The 25,628-nt window shown below is 40.2% G+C and overlaps 1 protein-coding gene across 2 annotated transcripts in view; it reads right to left on the bottom strand.

The window, feature by feature from the left end:
- Positions 1-25,628, bottom strand: part of RASGEF1B (RasGEF domain family member 1B) — a 560,362-nt gene that overhangs the window by 300,778 nt on the left and 233,956 nt on the right. The gene's annotated exons all lie outside the window — the stretch shown is intronic.

Below are 25,628 nucleotides of genomic sequence, written 5' to 3'. Positions count from 1 at the left end.
CTGCTGAGGCAGTGTTGACTTATGAATAAAATAATCGTTAATAATTGATTGCCAACTACTGGTAATATACCGTGAGAAAACCATAATTCAAAAAGAGTCATGTACCAAAATGTTCATTGCAGCTCTATTTACAATAGCCAGGACATGGAAGCAACCTAAGTGTCCATCGACAGATGAATGGATAAAGAAGATGTGGCACATATATACAATGGAATATTACTCAGCCATAAAAAGAAACGAAATTGAGTTATTTGTAGTGAGGTGGATGGACCTAGAGTCTATCATACAGAGTGAAGTAAGTCAGAAAGAGAAAAACAAATACCGTATGCTAACACATATATATGGAATCTAAAAAAAAAAAAAAAAAAATGAGTCTGAAGAACCTAGGAGCAGGACAGGAATAAAGACGCAGACATAGAGAATGGACTTGAGGACATGGAGAGGAGGAAGGGTAAGCTGGGAAGAAATGAGAGAGTGGCACTGACATGTACACACTACCAAATGTAAAACAGATAGCTAGTGGGAAGCAGCTGCATCACACGGGGAGATCAGCTCAGTGCTTTGTGACCACCTAGAGGGGTGGGATAGGGAGGGTGGGAGGGAGACGAAAGAGGGAGGGGATATGGGGATATATGTATACATATAGCTGATTCACTCTGTTACACAGCAGAAACTAACACAACATTGTAAAGCAACTATACTGCAATAAAGATGTTAAAAAAATAATTGATTGCATTTCCTCATTATATAGGATAAAAGGCCTCTTGTTGCTATAAACAACCATGGGGATGAAAATATGACAACGTTAAGCAAGGATAGGTAAGTTTTCCTGAGAAATATCCTAGAAGTGTAGTACACTGTGACAAGAAAACGGGATTAAACAATCAGGGGCTCTTAAGCCATATTTTCTCCCTGTCTTTAAGAGTATAGTCAGGGCTTCCCTGGTGGCGCAGTGGTTGAGAATCTGCCTGCCAATGCAGGGGACACGGGTTCGAGCCCTGGCCTGGGAGGATCCCACATGCCGCAGAGCAACTGGGCCCGTGAGCCACAACTACTGAGCCTGCGCATCTGGAGCTTGTGCTCCGCAACAAGAGAGGCCGCGATAGTGAGAGGCCCGCGCACCGCAACTAGAGAAAGCCCTCGCACAGAAACTAAGACCCAACACAGCCATAAATAAATAAATAAATAAATAAAAACTAAAAAAAAAAAAAAATGGGTATAATATCTTTTTTTTTTAAAAAAAAAGAGTATAGTCAGGGATGTGACAAAACAAAATTCATTCTCTTTCTTCGCAGATATGAAAGGGCATCTTATTTGTAGCTACTGTAGAAAAGGCACCAAGATAATGAACAGAAAAACCAATTTCACCTGAGGCTGTGGGCAAACTAGTGGAATCCCATTAGATTCAGTAATAATGTCAGGAAAAAAACCCAGGCCTTACTCCTACCTGTCATTTTACATCAGAAGTAGCATGGTATTCAAATTTCAAATTTTTTTATGGAAAGCCACTCTGATCTCATTAGGCCTGTTCTTCCTCTCAAGATTCCATATCCCCCAGCAGCACATATGGCTCACTGATGACAATTTGATTCATTTTCAGAGTCTTCCCCACCTAAAAATCCAGCATATTAGGCACCAAGAAATATTTGTTGGACAAATGTATGAAGGAAATGTAAAAAGGGGAAAGAGAGCAGTAGTTGGATTAAAGAAGTTGCTAATATCAGAACTTAAACTTGGGTGTCAAACTTTTAAATAAAAATTAATACAAAAATATTTATGCATGAAGATATATATATATATGCATACACACATGTTTATATAATATATATATAAATATATATATTTCTGCCTCCCCATTTCCCAAAAGGATATGAGGAACTTGGTAAAAGGAAGAAAAAAATAAATTAATAAACTAAGATTTTTAATGGGAAACAGGAGGAAAAAAGTAAAGATTCAAAATATAACGAGTCTAGTGGTTGAGATTGTGTGAAAAGACCAACTGTAATCTTCCTGACAAACAAGACTAAGAGGAACATGTGATAAATCACATAAGTCATTTTGACCTGAGAAGAGGAAACTCACTACTTTCCCAAGGGAGACAGAGCTTTTCCTAGAACCAAACTCTGATAGAAATTTCCTATGTAAGGAGGGAGCAGGGATCACTTGGTGATGTAATACACAATTATTATCTTTACAATTTCAGGGCAAATGCAGAAACATCTGAAAAGATGGAAGCTGATGAGGTTTAAGTAACAGTTAAACTAGTCACCTTACTTACCAAGAAAAAATTTTAGGTTCACATAGCTGGGTCCATAAATAAGCATACAGAATCAGAAATCAATAAAGGGGACACACAATCTTGTACAGATTTTGACAGATTTTTCCCTATAATATTTAAAATGTATAATAATAGTAAAAAGTAACAACAATAAACAAACACACACGCACATTTACTATATATCTGATTTTGGGGTAAGTCCTTTATCAATATTATCTCATTAGCATTTGCAACACTACCTAATAAGTATTTCTGATGTTTAATAAGAAGACAATCAAGACTCAAAAAGGTAAAGAACTTTGTCCAAGAAACTTGTCACACAGCTAAGTCAAAATAAAAACTCAGGATTCCCTGACTCAAATTGTAACAATTGTAACCTCTGTACCTTCCTGCTTCCCTCAGTAACATAGTTATGTCTGAAACCTACTTGTTTTTTCATGTAAAATACTGGACCAACAGACTCAAATATGCACTTTTTTTTAGAAGAAAGATGGAATAAAGCTTTGAAAGTGTATTTAGAAAAGTGATGATTCTACAGCTTTGATATGTTATAATTTAGTTTCTAAATTACACTCAAGTCATTTAGAGGACATCATACTTGAGAAATTATTTGAAGCAACTTGTCCTGGATCAGAGCTCCCTAGTTAGAATGAGACTTGAAACAATTGTGGAAATAAGAAATATTCACCTAGCGCTCCAGGCAGCTTATCAATTGAATGGCTATGCAAAGCACTGATTACAAAGCCCTTGAGAAAAGGACCCAGTGTCTATACAATTTTAATCATTTCCCCAATAAGAAATAGACTTTTCAACAGAAACAAGTACACTCCACAATGCATAAAGGAAATAAAATGTTATTTTTAAGAAAACAGAAAGTAAAAACTTTTTAAACACCAAAAAAAAAAAGAGAAAGAAATAGACTTTTCTGATGTCCTCCACATCATCTCTAACCAATGCCATGTCATAAAGCAATGGTGGTCTCCTGATTTCATCACCATTGGCCCTAAAAGCCAAATCTCCCACTGGGATTTGCTATACTCAAGTTTGGGGATTTCTCCACATCTCTAACGTAATGAAAGTATGCATAGTAAGATATAAACTCTATATTCATGATTAACTTCTTCTGACTTTTTCCCAGCTTTATTGAGATATAATTGACATATAATATTGCATAGGTTTAAAGTGTACAATGTATTGATTTGATTTGATACGTTTATCTATTGTGAAATGGTTACCATAGTAGGGTTAGCCAACACCTCCATCACCTCGCATGATTACCATTTCTTTTTTTGTGGTGAGCACATTGAAGATCTACTTTCTTAGCAACTTTCAAGTATGTAATACAGTATCATTAACTATAACCACCAGGCATGCTGTACATTAGATTCCCAGACCTTATTTATCTTATAACTGGAAGTTTGTACTCTTTGACCAATATCTCCCCATTTCCCCCCATCCTCCAGCCCCTGGCACCCACCATTCTACTCTCTGTTTCTATGAGCCTGGCTTTTTTTGATTCCACATATAAGTGATATCATATAGTATTTGTTTTTCTCTGTTGGACTTCACTTGGCATAATGTCCTCAAAGCCCATCCATGTTGCTGCAAATGACAGGATTTCCTTCTTTCTCATGGCTGAGTAATATTCCGTTCACTATGTAAACCACACTTTCTTTATCCATTCATCCAAAAACAGATGCTTAGGATGTTATCTTGGCTATTGTGAATAATGATGCAATAAACGAGGCGGGCGGTGGGGGGTACAGGTATCTCTTCAAGATCCTCATTTAATTTCCTTTGGATATATACCCAGAAGTGGGATTGCTGGATCATACTGTAGTTCTAGTTTTAACTTTTTGAGAAGCCTCCATACTGTTTTCCAAAGTGGCTGCATCAATTTGCATTCTCATCCACGGTGGACAAGGATTTTCTTCTCTCTGCATCCTTGCCAACGCTTACCTCTTGTCTTTTTGATAATAGCTATTCCAACAGGTGTGAAGTGATAGATACCTCACTGTGGTTTTGATTTGCATTTCCACGATGATTAGTGATTAGTATTTGATTTGCATTTCCATGGTGATCAGTGATGTCTTCATGTACCTGTTGGCCATCTGTATGTCTATGTATGATCACTAGCCATCTGCCAAAGCTCACTGTCGCCACCGTCAGGAGCATGCACAGAGAGCCGGCCACAGCGTGAGGGGGTGTGGGGTGAGGCACACCCAGCACCCAGGATGCTCACGGGCCAGCTGCAGGGATCCATGGGCAAGGGGTGCCAGCAGCGCATGGGCACGATTCTCGATGGACCCCGGACACCGTTAATAGGATCCACATCCCATTAATGCCCTCTGAGAATCTCCCAGCCTCTTCCCACCCCCAGTCATTCAGCTCACTGATTCAGTACTCTGAATGGAGGGAGAGAGAAATGGGTTTCTTTGGCAGCACCCTGCACAGCTGAAGAAGCCAAGCACTCCACTTTCACCCGAGAAAGAAATCACGGTCGAGAAGATCTCTCTTGGCACTGAAATGTGCTGTCTTGGCGGGGAGGGGACACTGGGAAAATCAAATTGCATCTCTTACCCTCCGCAGTGCATCCAAACTTGTAATTTTTGCTCTAACAGAAGTTGCTGGAATTTCTGTGCTGGAAACCTGGGCTTCCAAAAAGGCTCTCTCATCTGTAGGTGACTGTCTAAGATGGTGTTTTCCAGGGGCTGCCAGAACACAGCCAAGAGGGGCTAGGGTCAATTCATGGGCCACTGCAGGGTCCACAGCACAGACCGAGGTTGGGCAGCCTGTACCAGGGGTGACACCCCTCCCGGGATGCCTTAGTGTATGGTGCTGGATCCCAGAGCTCACACAACGCTACTTTTATCCATTGACAGATGCCAAATTGTTGTTGCTGAAGAGAGGATACGCGCAAGGGGCGTCTTATTCAGTCATGTTGCTGACGTCACTTTAACTTCTGACCTTCATTTGATGGGCCAACCGGGTAACTTAATAAGCCTATTTTTGTTTTGTTTTGGTTCCTCAACAATCTTTATTAATTGAAGGGTTGGGAGGACAAAGACTTTCTAAAAATTAAAAAGTCCTGGCTTTGAAAATTCTCAATACTTTATTATAAAATACTTTATTATAAAATATGAGAGAAAATGAGATTTAAGAAGTCTTTTATTAATGAAAGATACCTGGAAAACCTAGTGCCAAAACTCCATCTTAATCCTTTGCCTCAGTCCACTTGTATCTAAGCATATATACAAGTATGTATACACGCGTATATATACAAGTATATATACCAACATTTATACAAGTGTATATATACAAACATATATACAAGTATATATATACAAGCGTATATAGTGTTACATTCAGGGTAAGCATGAAAGGGAAATGATGGCTTTTGATGCCATTTATAGAGACTACAAAAGCTGTAGTTTTTTCATTTCCAAAATGCTGTGCGTCATGCTTAATTTGATTTCCCTGGAAGAACTTTATTGGGGTTGCCTATCCTGAAATCCCTCCAATCACCAGCCCCGTACACAGAAGTGGGCAGATGAACCAAGCCACGCCAGTCACAGCACTACATCCTCTAGGACCAATGATTAGCCATGAAACTGGCACATGACCCTCAAAATGGCAACAGGAGTCCTCCTTGGACTATTTTAATAATGGACATTAGGAAAAAGACTGTCTTTATCCCACTGGACAGAGAAGTATAACCCAATGAGCTGAGAGTTTCCAGGAACCATTTTTTTTGTTATGTAGAAAAAAAGGCAAGTACGAAGTAGCAAAGGATTATATCAACATGCAAGCAAAATGGAACAGAAATAAGAACATAAAGATAGCACTGTTTGATCCCTTGATTTAGCCATCTACCTATGTCTGTAGTCACCACTGGACTTCCCTGACAGATGAGTCAATAATTCCCTCCTTTAATGTGAGTGGATTTGGGGTTATTCTCTCTTACAATATTGATTACATGAATGAGCCAAAAGAGGGTTAACTCCAAAGTAATCTAAATTACAAACCCCTATGTTTTAGTGATATTTCCTCCTGATTTGTCTCACAACATGATTTCAAATAAATGTTTATAAACTGATGAAAACTTTACTTATATACTTGCTGGAGTCATACTATCTACATAAAATATAGAAATCAGATACTACAGGTGATAATACACATGTATGGTTACCCCTGGGTGTTACATTCATCTCTTCACTCTTTCGCTCATTTCTTCTGTGTGAGAGGAGTCATAGCTCAGAAATCTGGGCTCTCTTGATTATAGAATTTGAAGCCTCTACGAGATTTAAACCCTGAACTACAAGCCTGGATGTTTTCAATTATCAGAGTACTGGCTATTAGATCTATTCAACTTTGTGCGTTGTCAGATGTGAAATTGTAGCTGCAACTGTGGTGGTTAAATACATGTGTCAGATAGACCTGCAGAGAGCATCCTCTGTGGATAATGGAAATGACTGGAGGACTGAGGGTGACAGTAAGTTCCACTTGACTTCATTATTAACTGTAGAACAAAAAGCAACGCAAATTTAAAATTCTCTTCCTATTCTGTATGGCTAAAATGGCTGTCAACTGCCACTATAGCTAACAAATATTATTCTTATTAACATAGATATTTTCAAATGCTGAAAAGCATATAGAACAAAACTTCTACCCCCAGATAAACCTTAATATTTTTAAATGATAAAATCATTACACACATATAGTAAAAAATTCATGTAGTTTAGGAAAATATAAGATGAGATGTAAAATTCTCTCTCCTCCAAACCTTGTCTCTAAATCTAGCTATTAACAATAGTTTTTTATGCATCCTTTCAAAACAAAAAGTTATAATTGGCTAGCATATGTGTGTCTGTGTATATATCCTTTTATTTATATAAATGAAATCATTCACACTGTTTAGTATTTTTTCTTTTTACTTAATTTTACATCTTGGAGAACATTCATAGCAGCTGATAGAGATTTACTTCATTCCTTTCTTTTCCCCAGTTTTATTGAGAAATAATTGATATACCTTACTGTATAAGTTTAAGGCATACAGCATAATGGTTTGATTTACATATTTTTTGTGTGTGAAATGATTACTGTAGTAGGTTCAGCTAACATCCACCATCTCCTATATACACAACATTAAAAAAAGGAAAGGAGAAAAAAATGTTTTCTTTGTGATGAGAATTCTCAGGATTTGCTCTCTTAACAGCTTTCCTAAATATCATAAAGCAGTGTTGACTATAGCCATCGTGTTGTACATTACATCTCTAGTATCCATTTATCTTATAACTGGAAGTTTGTACCTTTTGACCACTTTCCTCCAAACTTCATTCTTTTTAAAGGTTCTTCAAAGAACCATGATTTATTTAGCCCATTTCCTATTGACACGTATTTAAGTTGTTTGATCCTCGGGTTTTCTGCTATTGCAAATAATGTTGAAGTATGTATGTATGATATATATGTACATATGTAGGCACACGTACATATATATCACAAATACATATATATCACAACATACACATATATCACAAATAGACACTTACAGATATTATAATGATGTTTATCCCCTGTGGTAAAATCTGCTCTGCTACTTAACTCACAGGGCAAAGTACAATTAATAAGGTCAACATGTGCTCATTACCCATGGAATGGAGGTAGTACATTCTGCGAACATAAAGAATCACATTAATTTCTTATCCTTAAAGACGTAATGGTTTCTTTTTATTTGAGAAGAGTAGTAGCTGAGTTTTGTTCTAAAGAGTGAAGTACAGAAAGCCCTTTCCTCTACACCCTATTTCATGCTTTCATCTATATTCTTAGATTTAATTATTGGCTTGTCAAGCTTTCCTATTTTGCAGAAAAAAAATTAACAGCAAGAATAGAAACAATACTCACTCCATTTCCACAGCGAAACAATTAGCACCTTGTGATGTGTTTATGTACGTAAGTGGGAAAGGACAGGTCTTTCTTAGAATTTTTTATCAGGGGATCCAGTCCTTCCATGAAAGCAGCACTCCATCTCTACACTCAGGGCATGTTTATCTATAAATCCTATTTGTGCATGCATGCTTATCTCAATCAATATGCACACAGAATACACAATCTATTTTTTCATAAGCCTGGTTCCTGACTCTTTCTTGAAGCAAAAGTCACTTAGTAATCACCAAAACTGCACCTCTAAGAGTGAGAAAACACACGCTTTTGATAAGCACTCATTTAGCTTTTGCATAGGCACTTAGAAGCCCCCAGGCCTTCTAAGGCAGTTACGCAGCCTTGAAACTGAACTTCAGAAGCTGACAACTAGGTTCCATCCACCAGTATCATATCTCACAGTGCATTCATTATGACATTCCACATGCGCTCCTTGTGAATTATGAAAATAGGGAAAAGGGAAATCATTTCCACAAGGTTTCCTCACCAAGAAAATATTAAGCACACCTCCAAGTTAGTTTGCCCCTCTCACACAGTGCTTAGTTGCCATGGGTTACCACTTTCTCTGATGCATTTATCCCTGGAGGAAGAATGTTAAGATAGCAATGAAGGGAACTACCACTGACTACAAAAGAATAATAAATGCAAATAGATTCCAGGATAAAGTCATTTTTAAACCATAGCAAAGGCTCTAAACTTGTACTCCATTCCTTTTTCTTTTTTCTTTTTGAGGGCAAAGTTTTGCTATTCCAACTTTAGCTGCTCTAACCAGAAAAAAATGTTTTTACTGAATCTTTAAAATAATGTATTCAGCCACTGTAAGTCCTTTCAAAGAAAAGAAATTGTTGGTTAAACACGAGGACGTTCCACATGAAATTATCTGCTCCAGAAAAAGAGAAGTTGAAAACAGATAATAATATTTTTGTTACTAATACTGAATTGTCCTTTTGGGTATGTGTGTGTACAATTATAAGAGAAACAGAAATATTTGATCAGAAGGTACATAAAAGCACTTAGAGCTCTGGATCTGTTTAATCTAAAGGAAACCTAAAAATAGGGCTCTAAACTTGCAAAACAAAATGCCGGCTGCCTATCCACATACCAAAAGGCTTCCCTCTGTAGCTCCTTAAACAACAGCCACTGAAGTGGCACTGAACTAGGGGCATATTTTCCTCACGACATCATGTAAGTTGGTATGTTTGTGTTTTTATCAGGTTCTTATGAAGATTCTAAAATGACGGTGGGGAATTTTAAGAGAAGAGTTTTTGTTTGTTTCTTTTTAAAAGCATTTGAAGTACCGTATCTCAGAAGTAAACACTGTTAATATTCATTGTATTTATATTCATTGATTAAAGCTGGATGACAAATTTTCAAACTCTTGATACGTATTGCCAAATTGCCCTTTAAAAAGGCTACACTCTCACCACCAATGTATCAAAATGTCCACTTAACTGAACCACTGGGGATAGTATAGGATATGTTCAGACTGAGGAGTTAACATTTCTTTTATTTTGCCAAATCCTTTGCTCCAATTCAGGGGTCACCAAACATTTTCTGTACAGGGCCAGATAGTGAATATTTTAGGCTTCTTGGGCCATACAGTCTACAGCAAGTAACCAACTCTGTTGTTGTAGCTCAAAAGAAGCTATAGCCAATTTGTAAACAAATGGGCAGGCTGTGTTCCAATAAAACTTTATTTACAAAAACAGGCAGCTGGACAGATTTTGTCTGTGGGCCATAGTTTGCCAACCCCTCTCAAAACTCTTAGTCGTGATTTTTAAAACCAATCTTTTGATAATTCTTATAAAGAAATCTATAAGGAATCATGTGGTGTGTGTCTGTATTCTTATTGTAATACCTATAAACAAGTTCATTCATTAAGAAAACAAAAAAAGGAAAGAACAACTTAAAGTTGACAGTGTAGAAGCTCTCTAACTTCCAAAAATCATAGCAATCATCATGACAACAGCTAAAGCTCTTAGAGCACTTTACAGCTTACAAAGCCATTTCTCATTCATCAACTTATTTGATCTTCAAACACTATGAAGTAGCTATGATTATTCCAATTTTACATGTGGGGAAATTGAGGTTCAGTTTATTAGCTGAGAGACTCAAGGCCAGAGGCGAACCTGTGACTGCAATTGCTGTTCAAGTTGTACCAACCGGAAAGTCAGCACTGAAAATTCCTGACAGAACACACCCAGCCAGGTGAAATTACACACATAGACTGCCTCTGCTTTTCAGGTAAATTATTTATTTTCTCTTTAAGACCTGAAGACTTTGTCAGTGGGAATGGGTGGTAATTAGTAAGATAAGAGATTGATCTTATATTCTAGTCTGCTAATGTTTGTTTTGTGCCAGAATTGTCCCTGTGGCACTGAGCCAGAAAGAACGAAGCAACTATAAATGTCTAGGCAAAAGCCTAAAAAATAAATTCACAAGAAAGAAAATCTATAATTAAGGAAATTGTGAACTAAATCTGAAGACACATTCACAAACTCTGTGAATTTATACAGTAGTGAAGACAGATTCGGATAACCCATGGCAAAAAAGAACTGCAATTTTTTTTTTCCTTCCAAGAATAAAAGATACCAGCAAAGGTGCTAAAACATACTGAAGCAAAGAGGTGGATAATTTTTCCTTAATTAGAGAGTCAGTGCATTCTGTAACCACAAAGAAGGTTCTGCTGATTTTGACAATTTTTTTCTTCCAATCTGTGCGTCTGGGCTGTATGCACAGTCCTCTGGCAGACACAAAGCGGAACTAGGCCCAGCCCTTGCACTCCAGGGCGTCTTCTCGGAGACCAACCGTCTGTCTGCACCTTCGCTGTTAAAGGACTCATCCATCCATAGTCGGTAACAGCGAGGCTGGTCTATGGCCACATATTTCCCACTTAGTCCCTGTTTTTCTCCAGCGCTTGATGCAGGACCTTAAGAAGTCCCTCACCAATGTTTTGTCTCTCATTTTCCACAGTTTCTGAATTCAGCTTGCTACACAACAGCTACAGAGGTATGCTGATGTTGTCTCTTCTTTGAATGGACTAGGCCAGTGAGGTGGTCTTGTAAACAGCTGGCTGCTTGATGCCACATTTCTAGCTCTGTTGCACACAGATGGCTTTGATTTCAAAGTACACTTGCTTTATGGGCCGTTTGCAAAGTCAGCACTGTATTTTGGGACATGAACAAGCTCAGAAACAGATGAGACCATTCACCAGAGTGCAGCAGGGAACTGTTAAGATTTTCTTTGAAAACACAGCCTTGAAAATGTTTACAGAGTCCCGTGACATGAGCAACTCAGGGTCCTGTGGGGAGCTAATACACAAAATGGGTTAGAAGGAAATTGGAAGAGGAAGAGCGAAGTGCAAGAAAGCTGGAAATTGATCTCTCAGTGGTAAAGAAACAGTGCTCAGAGTGATTTAAAGTTCCAGGTCCTTCCATTAAATTATGTAACCTCAGCAAGTGAGTTCAGCTGTCTGGGCTGCATCTTCTCCATTGTAAATATGGGAAAGACAATGTATTTTATGATGTTTGCGTGAAAATGAAAGGAGAATGAGTTTTCTAGATTGTCAAGTGCTACCCAAATGTAAGGTACCGTTACACAGTTCCAGATCTTGCCCTACTAGGGATCACTAGGGATGTCATAAATTATTCTTGTGCAGATTTATCAATAACACCTAAGAGACACACTGAACATCAACTGGCACTCCAATAGCATCTATATGAATGCCTGGCACACAGCCAGGCCACTTGCATGGAATGCACCTTAGGTGGAAACTAATTAAGGGGGAAAAGAATTTGTATCTGTGATTTTGGGAGTGTTGCAGTATACTCAAAAAAGAGCTGAAATTTCAAGATTTGATGAAAAATACTTAAAAGAATAATCATCCTGCCCAAGTTTATGTATTCTTCCCATAAGGTATTTGATTACCTTCATCTTACGCTCACCTTACTGGTTCTAAAAAAATAAACAAACAAAACAAAAAACTGATTCTAAACTATATGGGAGGGACTCCCCTGGTGGCACAGTGATTAAGAATCTGCCTGCCAATGCACGGGATACGGGTTCAATCCCTGGTCCAGGAAGATCCCACATGCCACAGAGCAACTAAGCCCGTGCACCACAACTACTGAGCCTGTGCTCTAGAGCCCGCGAGCCACAACTACAGAGCCTGCATGCCACAACTACTGAAGCCCACATGCCTAGAGCCTGTGCTCCGCAATGAGAGAAGCCACCACAATGAGAAGCCCGCACACCACAACGAAGAGTAGACCCTGCTCACCGCAACTAGAGAAAGCCTGCGCACAGCAACGAAGACCCAATGCAGCCAAAAATAAATAAATAAACAAATAAAACTATAAGGGAAAAAAATCGAGAAATGCACTTTTCTGGCCTTTATCATATAAGAATATAATATACTTCTATTGGATTGAACCATATGTAATTGCTTTCTTTTTTAATAGGTCAGAAACACTCAAATATCAGCAATTTCATATGGTTCAGTACAATAGATCAGAGATTGAACTTGATATGATGTAAATGACCTTGTCTTCCATGAGTTCACAATCTAATAATTGTTAAAATATATCCCCACATAATCTACTTCTTATTGCAGCTTTTGTTCCAATTCATTAAGTGCTTGCTTAAATAAAGCACCTTTTAAATGATTTATAAACTTACATTCAAGAGGCAGTGTTTTAAAGGAAGTAATAGGGTCTATACCATTTAAAGAAATTCTTAAGGGGAGCTACTCTTAAAGGGAGCTGCTTTGTTTTTCATTTTCTCTCTCCTTTTTTTTTCCCTTTAAATAATAGAACTCAACCTCTGCGTTAGTCTTGGAAACACAACCAACAGGAGGTGCGTGTGTGTCTGTGTGTGTGTGTGTGTGTGTGTGTGTGTGTGTGTGTGAGAAAGGGAGACAGAGAGAGACAGAGAGAGAGAGAGACGGAGATTTACTTTAAGGAATTAAATGAATCCAACATCTGCAGGGGGTGCCTGTAGGCTAGAGACCCAGGGAAGAGCCAGTGGTGCAGTTCAAGTTCACAGGTCTTCTGCTGACAGAATGCCCTCTTGCTCAGGGGAGGTCAGTCTTCTGTTCTATTCAGGCCTTCAAATGATTGGGTGAGGCCCACCCACACTATGGAGGGCAATCTGCTTTACTCAAAGTCCACCAATTTAAATGTTAATCTCATCCAAAAAGACCCTCACAGAGACGTCCAGAATAACATCTGACCACATATCTGGGCACTGTGGCCCAACCAAGTTGACACATAAAATATCATAAAGTTGACACATGAAATATCATAACCTCAGACAGAATATTCTATGTTCTACACTGGGTACAACTGTAGACAAGAGCAAAAATACTGTATTTCCTATTACCATTAAATTTAATTTTATATTTACTTTATTATAATAAACTTGTGGCTGTTTCCCAGTGAGTCCTTACAATACGAGTTGCTTCCTTCACACCCTTAGAAGGTGACTGCAGTTAGAGCTGTCTCCCTTTCTGGTACTATTTCTGAGGGAGACTCCATTCCATCTCCTTAAAAGCATGATGTGACAGGTTTGCTTTCAAAACTCAAATTTAGCTTCAAGAAATTTATTACACTCTGAGATTTTTTTTGTTTTTTTTTTTACAAAACCAAACTTCTGAAACTACGGATATGCTGAAAAATTACTCAGCCCCTTCCTATCAAAAACTAATCGAGATTTTACTCTGTTGAACTATTTATAAAGGAAGGTGAAAATGATCCAGAGGATATTAAATTATTTTTAAACCTATTGATCATCTTTCCCCACAAACCTCTAAATTCATTCACTTAAATTTCATCTGTTTACTGATCTTTATAGGGTCCATTAAGAGATAAGCAGTAATCGTTAACCAGGAAAAACTCACTTTGAAGTTCACCTGCCTTTCACCCAGGACCCCGCAAGTGCTTCAGAGGCAAGAGCGCAGGCTCTGAGAGCAGCTGCAAAGCCCTCTGGGAGGAGGCAGTGGAGCCATGATAAAGGCAAAATTAACCCTCCAGCAATTTCCCGCTTTGAGGACTTAAGTCAGAGTTTAATCTCATTGGGATGTGGGTTTTTTTCTGTTAGCTTTTTAGCTACTTCTTTTTTTTTTTTTTTTTTTTTTTTTAAAGTTTTACTTGATTTTATTTATTTATTTATTTATTTTTGGCTGTGTTGGGTCTTCGGTTCGTGCGAGGGCTTTCTCCAGTTGCGGCAAGCGGGGGCCACTCTTCATCGCGGTGCGGGGACCGCTCTTCATCGCGGTGCGCGGGCCTTTCTCTATCGCGGCCCCTCCCGTCGCGGGGCACAGGCTCCAGACGCGCAGGCTCAGCAATTGTGGCTCACGGGCCCAGCTGCTCCGCGGCATGTGGGATCCTCCCAGACCAGGGCTCGAACCCGTGTCCCCTGCATTAGCAGGCAGATTCCCAACCACTGCGCCACCAGGGAAGCCCCTGTTAGCTTTTTAAAATTAAATTTGTCAAATGCAGTTCACCTAATCTTATATGTAGTATTCTTATTAGGATATTACCACGTAAAATATATTATCATTATAAGACTATTACGAGGGCTAAAGCTCAGAAAAATAGAGCAATTACCATCACTTATAGATCTATGGAGAGGCAGTATGGCGTAATGGGGAGAGAAGTCTAATACATTTGATTTCAAAAACCACTAGGCAGGCTCAGAAATATTTCCACACACACGTTCACCTTCTCCCCAGCCAGGCATTTCTCGGAGTTTCTGCCCCAATCTCACCAGGCTTTCTCCTCTCCCAGAGGAGGGTGGAAACACAGGGTGAGCCTTTTCTCTCCCTGTCCCCAGAAGACTGACCACAGGTACACATGAGGCCCAGGGAAAAGAGTTCCCCAAATATTTTATTCCTCTAGTACTTTCTGATATTATATATATTATATTAATATGTTGTATTAGAATATTAATCTGGTATAATAAGGCTTATTCTCAATCGTCCCTTTTATTCTTTTCAGTAGATAATAATAAGTCTTTTTTATTTTTTGCAAGATCCATGTCTTATGCTTCCTCTGTATTCCTGATATTGATCTCCACAATGCTAAACACATGGGAGGAGACGTAATGATCCATTGAGTTTTTGTTTTTTAATTCCTGGGGTAGGTGGACTAAAGTGAAAGAGAAGCCAAAAGGGTGGCTATTTAGTTCAGTGTGTTATCATGGTTTTACTAAAATGGAAAAACAAATGAAGCACATTGGCTGTTGTTTCCTAAAGATTTCACTCTATATCTTAGGCATCATAGTTCTCTAGGGCTACGAAAATAAGGCCCACCCATAGGTCAGGATAAAAAAAAGAATAAAGATAGGAATCAAGAACTTCACAGGAGGGACTGAAAGTGTATAACGTGCTCCACGTCTCCCTTTTTCTGTGAGCTTCTCTGGAGACATCTAACTAGCCCATGACCTATCTCTCCCCCTACATCTCTCCCTCTCTGGCCCCCGTCCTGGGCCATATCTGACTGAATGGGGCAGCTACCTTATCCAAAACAGGACAATCAGATTTAGAATTGGGAAAGTCTCTGCTCATGGCTGCAGCTGTAATTGTTAACTCTGGAGCAAACAGTCCACGAAGTGGCAGATATTCTACCATGGGGATTGGAGACCAAAGACCTCTGGTTCCCAGGGAGGAAGAAGCCAATGAGCAGATAGGAGACAAGCAGAGTGAGGGTGAAAATACCAGACACCCACCCTCCAGTCTGAGATCTGGCTACCTTCCCACTCTTGGTTCTAGGATCTATTCCTGCATTCTTACCAATAATCATTTTTTTGTTTGGCCTGCTTGAATTGATTTCTGTTCCTTGCAATCAAGAGTCCAAGTTAATACAGTGGAGATCTATTTTGGAAGACAGGAGGAAAAGGAGCAAACATAACTTGGTGCCTTTGGGGACAGATAAATTCACTATAAACCTTACTTCTTTCCAGTGGAGTCTTCTCAGCCAACTCAAGCACTTGGTATTTCAGTTACCCATACACTCAACCATCATCCTTATCTTCTGGCTTCTTAAAGTTGAAATTCAGTAACCCTGAAGTGTGAAAAAATTCTATACAGCACATTCTTTTCCTTCTAGCCTAGCAGATGCACAGCTGCCCTCTGAGATTGTGCTACTTTTCCACAGGCCATAAAAGGATCTTCTTTACTGTTGGTGGGATCACACATATTCTTGGTGTATTGGTGGAGGAACCACACATCATGAATGTGTAAGAGAAAAATTAGCATAAGAAATGTTACCCTCCCGTGCCTGCTAACTTTTTACTTCCTCTATTGTCAGTGCCATTTTCTTTATTCAGCCTTTATCACATACACCAAGAATTCTCACTGGCCTATCACCTATTTCTACACCTCAATACAAGTTCATATCCATTTATCTACCATCCTCATTGGTCTTCCTTGCTGTTCCCATAGCATATACACGCTTCGACAATATTGTTCTAAAATACGCATTTTATAAATGCCTTTTTACTTCCCTGTCTCTCCCACCAGGCTGGGAGCTCTTCATTGGAGGAGGTTGTGTCTTATTGTTATAACCTCCATGTCTCATACATTAGCTAACAAATGTGTGATTAATGGCCAATGCGTGAGTGAGTGAATGATTAAGTGAGTGAATTAATGACTTTTGCTCCCTCTGGTATTTCTCAAATTCTAGTCATATACTTTAAATGCATTCTCTCTTTCTTTTATTGTCACAATAAATGAACAGCATGCTCCTTGGCTGAGCTCCTATAATTATATCCCTTTTCATTTAACACCTCATTCTTACCAAATTTCCCTAAGAGAGTTTGATAGTCTTTTTTTTTTCAATTGTTCAAATTTCTATTTTGATATGCAGTAAGAGAAATGAACTCTTAAATCAACTGAATTTTATGGAAAATGAAACAGCAAATAAATCAGACCCATGTTAAAATAGAAGGTCTGTTAAATGTCCAAACTTAAGGATATAACAGCCACAGATAAACTTCAATTCTATAGTCTTCTTTCAGGAGATTGAAGTCTTTCCAACACAACTTTACTATGAACTGGTCCAGAGCTCAACAGCATATGGGATTGCTTAACAGGGATGGTTTTTGATGTGTCAATCTGACAGCTACAATTCCAGTCATTTGATCAAACACTAATCTAGCTATTGTGAAGGTATTTTGTAGATGTGATTAAAGTCCATAATCAGTTGACTCTTTAAGTAAGGGAGCTCATCCTAGATAACCTGAGTGGGTCTGATTCAATCAGTTGAAAGGCCTTAAGAGCAGACATAAGGCTTCCAGAAGGAGAGGAAATTCCACCTGTGGGCAGCAGCTTCAGCCCGTGCCTGAGAGTTCAATCCTTCCTGTCCTGAGCTCACCCTATGGATTTCAGACTTGCCTAGCCAGCCCACAGCTGTGCAACCAATTCCTTAAAATAAATTTACTGATATATGTCTCCTCCTGGTCCTGCTTCTCTCAGTGAAATCTGGGTGAATACAGAGATTATCAATAGACTATACATAGAATAAAGCCATGTGTTGGCTGCCATGTTTCACTGCCCTCATGCTTTCATTTCCTCCCCCTTCTATTCAATAATTTCAAAAATGGTCACATGGGCTGGTTACATGGGCTGAGGGTAACTTAAAGACCTTTCAACCTGCATGTTTTTACCATCACATATGCTATATTACAAAACCCTGTGACATGCCCTTTGTTAATCTAGCCAACCACAGCACGTAGTCCTGCAAGTAAAATCTGCTGTAATAAATTTTCAGTAATGGTGGTGGCCTACAGTTTCTAAAATCTTTCCTAGTCTTTGACGTTCATTATTTATTTCTCCTTCATCCTATTTGCCAAAGGTCCTCAAAAAGCTTCATATAGTGCAACAGCAAATCCACAAGCATGGGAATGCTTATATTCTTCAAAACTCAATTGTGCTATTCACATCCTAAGCTACCATGCCTGCTATTAAATATTTTGTTTCTTCTTCATTTTGGGGGGCCTTAGATTTGTTTGTCCTCTTCCCATTTTTAATCACTTTTCACGCCCATGTGATAGTTCCCCAATCAAATTTTCTAGTTTCACAGCTTTTCTTCAGTGTCACCTGACTTTGTCCACTTTCATATAATAAGCTGAGTACCCTTCTCTTCATTGTTCTAATAGGAATTCTAATAGCTTCAAGTTTTTACCCGTCAACTTTCTCCAGCTTTTTAGGAAAAAAAAAAAAAAAATCAGTTGTTGCTATAGCTGGAGTTTCAAAAAGTATTTTATTCACTTTACATTTTGTATCTATTGTTATTGGTTGTGATATATAATTATTGTTGATTTCATTAATCAGCTTCCTCATTTTATGTCCATATTGTAAACTCCATTTGAATGTTGTGCTTCAATGCCATATTCTGATCAAGTTATTCTAAGCATCTGGCTTCATATATCAAGCATTGGTTGCTTTGGGCTCCACCATTTTTTCTCAAGATGTAAATTAATGTCTTCCCCCAAACTGTCATTTTTATAGTGCAGAAAGGTGTATACCTTTTTTTTTTTTTTTTTTAGGTGTATACCTTTAAATAAATTTTCCATTTTACATATCTTTTGAAGAAGTCATGCATTAAGAAGTCTCTTATTTTTCATGAACTACATCTTCCAATTCAGATTCCATGCAAGAGAAATCTCACCTTGGTATAGCTCTCCTGTCTTCCTTTAGGAACAATGACTTCCCCCTTTGTATTCAGCTTGATTGTTGGAACTAAAATCACATCAAGTTTCTCTTCTCTCCAGTCACATAATCTGCATTGTTAGTCTCCCTCACTTGATGCTTTTTGTGTCATATGGGCTACTCTAACTTGCAATTAATTTTCCCCAGCAATTTTATGTTTTACCCACTTCTGTCTCTCCTTGTCCCAAGTGAAAGCCCACCTTCCTATTATTCCCCCCACTTTCTTGGTCCCCTTTTGCTGCCTACTTCTCTAAGGGTTCCAGACTTATTTACATCCATTGTGCCGATCCAGCTTGCTTTCTTGGCTTAATTTTAAAAACACTGATTGAGCGACCAGTATATGGAAGGCAGAACGAAGAGGTAGAAAATGAGTATCCTGTGAATTAAAGAGCTAAGAGTCAGGTAATAAGGAAAGGCTTCAGCTAACACACTAGCATTTGCTTCTAGACCTAATGAGGTCTAAAGCATCTTACACACTGCATTTAGAAAGGGAGATTTTTCTAAAATGCACATCAGATCATTTTCCTGCTTAAAATTGTTCAGTGAATCCTCACAGTCTGCAGGATGAAATCCAAACTACTTGGGAGGCCATTTGTCATCTGATCCCTGAATATAGACCTATATCTCTGTGTGCATTCCTATGAATACACATGCATATGTGTGCATACCTGTGCATGTATATTCAGGTACAGGTGGGCAGTGGTGCAATGGACAAAATGTTTGCTTCCCCCCAAAATTCAGATGTTGAAATCCTAATGTGATGGTATTAGGAGGTGAGACTTTGGGGAACTAATTAGGTCATGAGGATGGAGCTCTCATGAATAGGATTAGTGCCCTTATAAAAAGGACACCAGAGAGCTCTTTCGCCCTATTTCTACTATGTGATGACACAGCAAGAAGATATCCATGAATCAGGAATGTGCCCTCACCAGACCTCGAATCTGCCAGCACCTAGATCTTGGACTTTCCAGTCTCTAGAACTGTGAGAAATAAATATTTCTTGTTTAAATCACCCTTCAATGATATTTGGTTACAGCAGTCAGAATAGACAAAGATAAGTGCGGTGAGTGAGCTAAGCCAGAAGACCTAAAGGAGACTAGAAGTCCACAATCCTGGTGGGAAAGGTAGAAAGCATGACAAATATGGAAAAGTGTACAGGTGGTTGTTGAAATCAGATATGAGGCAGATTTTAGAGACAGAGTGAGGGCAAGGGGGTCAGAATCAAAGAGGAACATGTAGTGGAAGTTCTGAACACAACCAGCTAGCCTTTGCAGCTTTTGTTCATAGTTGGCTCCATTTTAAAAGGCTAGATAAGGTAAACGTTGTACATGCCCTTCTCTCATGCCCTGTCCCTGGGCAGTGGGTCTTGAGGCTGCCCCAGATTTGTCAGATGGCACACACTAAGGAACTGTTGAGATGAGTGGTGGGCTGAGGCCCATACCAATCCCTGCAGCAGGTGTTGGAAGTTGTCATTGCTCTCTGTGGTGGCCAACTCCACTCACACATATTCTGTTTCTCTACCTTAGGCTCTGAGGGGTAGATTGAGAATCAGGGTGGGAACAGAGTTTCTGAGGGGCAGATGGGACAGGGAGCAGTGAAAGCCAGGGTGGGTCCACAGGCACAGGATAGTAGGAAATGGAATGCCATCACTGTTCTTGATCCTAAATAGTTCCAAAGAGTGGGCCCCTAGAAAAATAAGGTTTCTTCCATTCAGACTGTTGTCCTGATGCCCACAGCCTGTAAGAATTAGAACTGAAGGGCTTCTTGACATAGAAAATGGTGTTTATAGGTCTTCTTAAGTAACTGGTAGCTTTTCCAGGTACCTGCCAGATGCTGGGGTTGTGGTAGTACTGGGGTGCAGAAAAATATAAGAGAAACTGTAGGGTTTTCTGTATGGAGAGATGCTGTAAATCATTATACGTAGATTTAGCAGGGTTGAGATCCATGGCATGTCAGATTCTATGTAGAAGGGGCCACAATATGGTCCATTAGACCATTCATGTGGGGATGAGCCTCAGAGGGCAGATGGTTCTGGACAAGCAGGATTTGGAACCATGCCTTCTAGATTCATGATATAAATACCTGGAATCAAAGGTCAGGTTTTATATTAATTGCAGAGAAGGAAGTCCCCTAAGGAACAGAGTACAACTAACTGTTATGTGTTCTGTGTTCTGCCATCTTGGTGAGGGTATCAACCCTCATTGTAGCCATGGGAAGGGAGCAGGTCCATGATGAAATTCATCATAATGATAGTCTATCAGCCCTTGTGAATTAAGAGCAAATTTATTCTCCCCTTCGGAATTCTGGGTGTGTCTGGCCCAGGCACGTGTATCTCGATGGTTGCTGTGCAGAAATGGGATTTGCCAGCTAGGGCTACCAGAAGTCCCTATAGCCATGCTTCGGGGTCTTGAATGGCTTTTAAAGGCCAGCTAGTTTGGTAATATGGCAATTCGGCAGAGCTACAGTATTTGAGTTGCCTGTTTATATAAATAACTAACAGACAAATAATCCATTAGACAAGACTCTACCATCTCTGTATTTAATACCTTTTGGAAGCCATCCCTAGGTCAGTCTGAATTCCAGCAAGTATTCAGCATCTGCAGGTTGACTCCACCAGATTTCCTCTGAAAATCTGCTGAATGGCATATTTTACAGCTGCTAAATGGATTCAAGAACACTAAATGCATCCTTGATCTTTGGTACATCTTTCAGAGCACAGAGTTTCTGTCACCCCCTGATATTCTGGCTCATGAGAAAAAGTTGTTGATCATTCATGTGCCAGATGTATAGTGGATATAAAGCTCCATATTGGAAGACTGAGGCCTTTCTGACCCAGCTTTAGTCAAGGTACCTGTTTGCCCTGCTGCTCCAGGCTCTGTTCGTGTCCCTGGCTAGTCATAGGAGACGGTCTTCTCCTAGGTAGTGCTTCCAAACCATGGGGAAGTTAACTTGGAACTAACATTTCTTTGGGGACAAAACTGTTGCCACTGCATTGTTGGAGACATGCATTTCAATGGAAACAGTCAAGATCAGGCAGAAGTTGTACATCATTTAGGAACAGAGGTTAATTTTTCTGTAGTATAACAGTCTGAGATGAGTGTTTCAGGTTGGCTGGTCCCTCAGGGTCCCGGGCTGACAACAGTTCTGCCACCTTGCACATGTGGCTTCCAAGGTTGCTCAGATCAGCCAGCAGGAAAAGTGTAGAGAGACAATAGGGAAGGCTGCTCACTGCTCACTGTATTAAGAGCCCCAGCCCAGAAGAAGCAAACATCACTTCTACTCAATTTCCATTAGTGAGCAGTCTCCTGGACCACAACTAACTGCAAGAGAGGCTGGGAAATGTCATTCCTATCTGGATAGCCATGTGCCCTGATTACTATGGAAGAAGGGATGAATAGGTTTGGTGGGCTGCTAACCTAGCAGTTTCCATCCTAAGTGGATACACTTTTCAGGTCGGGAGTTCAAATACATACTGGTCTCTTTCAGGTAATGTTCAAATCATGTTGGTTCCAACAAATGCACCTTTAGCAGAGGATTTCAATCAGAGACTGGACGATTAGAGTCATTTGGGACGTTTTTTCTAACCATATATGTACAAATCCTATCTGGATCTACTCACAGACCCAATATTCTGCTTGGATGGGTTGGTCAGGATGGGTATATATATTTAGACAAATTCCCCCAGGTGGCTCTGACATACGTCTCTGTTGAGAAGCACTATGTGAAAAGATAGCGAGGCATTGCACAAAGAGAATGGCAGCACCCATTCAGGAATTTCCAAGCATCTAGATAGGTGCTTTCCAGTTGTCACCCTCTGAAGTCCAAATGAGGTGGGCCTTAGAGAGACCCCTCAGGACTTGAGCTTTAAGGAGCAGATCTAAGGAATCCAAGGTGAATTCAAACAACCCCAGACAGAGACAGCAGTGAGGTCCCATTAGGGGTGATGTCAAGCAAAGGCCAATGAGGGAAGTATCAGGGCTTTCCATTCCCCAGCAGTGCGGATCTGGGAGCAGTGCCTGTGGCATGAGGGAGACCAGGTTGGGTAGCAAGCTGGGTCCACTTCACCACAGCCAGTTCATCCGAAAATGGACTTAGACATGGGAACCCAATCTCTCCTTTAACTCAGTGGTTCTCAACTCTGGCTGCACAGTAGAATCCTCCAGAGAGCTTTTAAATTTGTCAGTGTCCAGGCCTCCTGCCGAGACAATTGAATCAGAGTGTCAGGGAGGGAAGGCGAACACAGGGGTCTCTGGTTTTGTTCATTCTCCTCAGGTGCTGCTGAAGCAGAGTGAGGACCTATGACCTCCGCCTTAGCTCCTGACCTCAGGAGCGGGGATGCACACCACTCTGCCTCCCGAATTTCTCTCTTCAGCCTCTGTGCCCATCAGCACAGCCATCTGCCGCCCTCTGTGCCCAAGTTATGCTCTTCTCACCCGGGCCTGTGTTTCCCAGGCGCAGGCAGTAAAAAAAAATGGCAGTAGTAGCTCCATGTTGGCGGGTGATAGAAAGCCAGCCTCCCAGGAGGTATATGGTACCGGCCGAGGAGCCAGGCAGAGGCGGCTACCTGCAGTGCTTGGGCTTAAGGTGAGTGAGTCCACCTGGAAGAGACAAGGGCCAGATGAGAAAGGGAAACCAGTAGGAGGGTCAGGAAGCAGGGACCACCTGAGGGGGGTCCCAGAGGTGAGTCTCTATCTCAGTGGAGATGCAGAGTCAGGAATTTAGAATCAGGATGACAAGAATGAGCAGTAAAGCGAGCAGGTCTGGATCCCACGTGGATGTGAGCGGGATGGGGTTGGCCAGGGCCCCATGCGGTTTTCTTTACCGTCACCTAGCATGTGTGTTTACATTACAGGCACATGGATTTAAAGTGCAGGAGATGAGGTTGACAGTTACAAACTGAACTACTGACAATGCTAGAAATGCACCCACAAGGCGCCTCTAGCCTCCCCACACGTACCGAAGCTGTTCTCTCCATCTGAAATGCTCGCTATGCCCTACTCCGCACCAAGCTGCCTTCCACAGCACATCTTCTGCACCCTGTTTCTAATTACTCTACTGCAAATGTTATTTCCTTTACTGGATTCTGAGCCCCTTGCAGGCAACAATTTTGTCTTGTTCATCACACTGCCTGGCACTATGTAGGTGCTCAATGAGAGTATGTGAATGCCTGCTGTCAAAGCAAATGTCCAGTGTGCTGGGGAACAAAGAATAGGAAGCAGCCTGGAGCATCACAAAAGGCTCTGACAGAGAAGTAACAGGTGAGCAGGGTCCTAATGGACAGCTTTCCTGGCAGAGTGAGAGGGAAACATAGAAGGAACAGCCTACTAAGGACTCAGAGGTTTAAGACAGCTCAGCTAATTCAAGTGGCTTGGCATTACCAGTATCGGAGCTCCTCTTTCTCTTTCATTCTGAGCCTCTAAAGCTAGGTAGGCTTTTAGTATTTGTCTCTACCCTAGGATGGCAAACTCTTGTCAATTTGCATAGTTGACCCAAGAAATTCAACTGTTCTCATTCTTTACCCCTAAAACACATCTCGTGACTGCATATTCTTACTCAAATGATTTCCTGAGTCATATCTATATCCGCTTACCTTGGCTGTTCCTTATACTGGCTAAAATTCTTTGTTCTTAAATAAAATATGTAGGCCTGAAGATAACCTCATTTTCCCATTCTGTTTAGCCAAGTGCTAAACAGATCTGTGAATGGAGCTGTTTAAATATCACAGCCTTCCATCTACTCAATCCACTATTTGCCCAGTCTCTCTAGGAGTTAATGTCTTGGTAAGTTAACAGAAGAACAGAAGATTCTAGAAGTTCTGATCCAACTTCGCTTGACTTAGTCATTCATGCAACAAATGTAAACACAGCTTCAACAATGGACAAAGAAAGCCCTGGTGAGTTTACAGTTCTTTAAAGTCTACATTTTTGGCAAATGCCTCAAGGTGAGACTTTTCAATACTTGAACACAGCTTTGAGCCAATCTACAAATTCACCCAATTTTACAGGGACTGCTGGTCCTTTCCAGCACACATTTTGCATATCACTGTGGTCACTGGGGTTTTACAAATAGTCCTGGGTTTTGGAAGAAAAACCTTCAGGATGAAAGTACAAAAGAGATTCCTTTATCACTTGGACGTCCCCAAACTGTGTTTATACAGTCACTTCCTCTAACGTGAACAAATTCCTAACCACCCTGAACTGCAGCAAGTGTTAAAAGCAGTCTCCCTGATGTTTTACTGGTATTTTGCACTTTCCCTGTTTTGTACCCACCTATTTGTATACTTCACAGTCTTCAAATCAACCTCATTGCACAATCATCAGATATGAGTTGTGCATTCACTTATTCATTCATGCAACAAGCATTCATCTGGAGATTGCTCTGTACCCTCATGTGGTTAAGCGATACCCAAACGTTTTCATTCATTGCTGCATTGTTCAGTGTGCATCTATTGGAAAACTGTTCTGTTCCAGCACCTGGTCTGGATGGGCTGCGAGGACAGAAATGACAACACTGTGGTTCTTGCTTGGAGGAGCCAGTAGTGCGTAGGGCTCTCCACATTTTGCTTCATAAGGAAGGGCACTGGCCCAGCCTCTCTCATTAGGAAGGCATGAAACGCCCGAACAAACTTCCCCTAATCAGATCTTTCTGCTTTATTCCTTCCTTCATAGAAACTGCAACAGTTTTTAAAATCTTCCCCATCTGTGC

The sequence above is a fragment of the Balaenoptera acutorostrata genome, chromosome 5 (assembly GCF_949987535.1).
Source record: "Balaenoptera acutorostrata chromosome 5, mBalAcu1.1, whole genome shotgun sequence".
Taxonomy (NCBI): domain Eukaryota; kingdom Metazoa; phylum Chordata; class Mammalia; order Artiodactyla; family Balaenopteridae; genus Balaenoptera; species Balaenoptera acutorostrata.
The sequence above is the reverse complement of the archived record's forward strand: the minus strand, read 5'-3'. Positions and strand labels throughout refer to the sequence as shown.